The following is a 1,444-nucleotide window of genomic DNA, read 5'->3' as shown; positions in this document are numbered from 1 at the left end:
AAGTGAGATCACTTCCACCAATGACAGCTTGTCTGTGCCTCTGTTTCCTCATCTGTAAAGTGGGGGAAGTCCTACTTTATAGGGCTGTTGTGAGCAGCAGCAGTAGATGGATTCATAGGTACAAAGAACTTAGACCAGGGCCTGTTATGAAGTCAGGGTTCAGTAATGTTGGGCATCATGTTGGTTTAATGAAAGTGCCTTGTCCCCAGTCTTCCCAGTTCATTACTGTACAGAGTCGAAGATGGGGCTGGGGAGGCACTGGCTGAAACTTTGGTCATGCCTGCGCTTGAGATAAAATGATCCTTTGAATATGATGGTCTAAACAGGAAAACGTTTCCCGACACCATCTCCTTTAAATATCCTCCCAGACTTCAGCCAGTGTTTCCCCAGCCCTGAGTCAGGACCAACTCCTCACTGCTACCCCCCCCCTCCAAAACAGACCTCAGAGTTTCGTCTCCTCTCTCTGTTTTTTCTCCTTCCTCCCTCTCCACCGAGGGCCTGACCCATGTGTGCCCTCCATCCTAGCATTCCCCACTGCAGGAGGCTCCCCAGGGGGCAGTGGAAATGAGAATTAAAATTCTGGGCCTCCTGGCCTTCTCACCTCAGACATGGCTTTTTTTTTTTTTTTTTAAGATTTTATTTGTTTATTTATTTGACAGAGAGATGGATTGAGAGTACAAGCGGGAGAGGGAGCGGGAGAAGCAGGCTCCCCTCAAATGCAGGGCTTAATCCCAGGACTTGAGCTGAAGGTAGAGGCTTAACCGACTGACTGAGCCGTCCAAGTACCTCTGAAACTTGGCTTCTAATGCCTGGTAAACTTAAGGCCTTGCTAAAAGCAGCGGATAAGCTGTTGTGGGTGAAAAACATCCAGAACAGAGCCCAGATTCTTGGAGGAGCTCTGTCATTGCTTACAAATGCCAAGGAAGGGTTTAGAGATAGGAGGAGGCTTGAGATGGTGTCATCATCAGTGAGCCAAGGGCAAACCCTCTGGCATGGAAGGTCTGCCTGTCACAGCCTGGGCAGAGTCTGGGAGGCTGAGCCAGCAGGAAGTTGGGGGAAGCCCATCCCACCTATCATGAGCCCCTAGGACCTGCCCCTGACTTCTGATCTCCCCAAAGCTAGGGGGATCGCTCTTCTGGAGTACCACATGGCCAGCATTGGGGCCTCTGTGTCTGGGTGATTTTCCCCAAGGTACCACTCCACCTTGGGAGTCCATTGATGGGTTATCAACAAGAGGAACTGCTGCCTGGGCAGCCCTGCCACCTTCCTCCCCTACCTTTCCTATCCTGCTCGTGGGCTTTGTCCCACAAGGAAAATTCACCTGAGGTGGGGGCAGGGAATACCCAGCAGCCATCACTGTCCCTGCTCCCTGGGTACCTCTCCTCCTGGTGCTATCAGCCTAAAAGGAAGGAGGCCTGGATAGGAAACTAGGAACCCCACCCTC

Source organism: Meles meles, chromosome 1 (genome assembly GCF_922984935.1).
Source record: "Meles meles chromosome 1, mMelMel3.1 paternal haplotype, whole genome shotgun sequence".
Lineage (NCBI taxonomy): Eukaryota > Metazoa > Chordata > Mammalia > Carnivora > Mustelidae > Meles > Meles meles.
Note: the sequence above shows the minus strand (reverse complement) of the source record.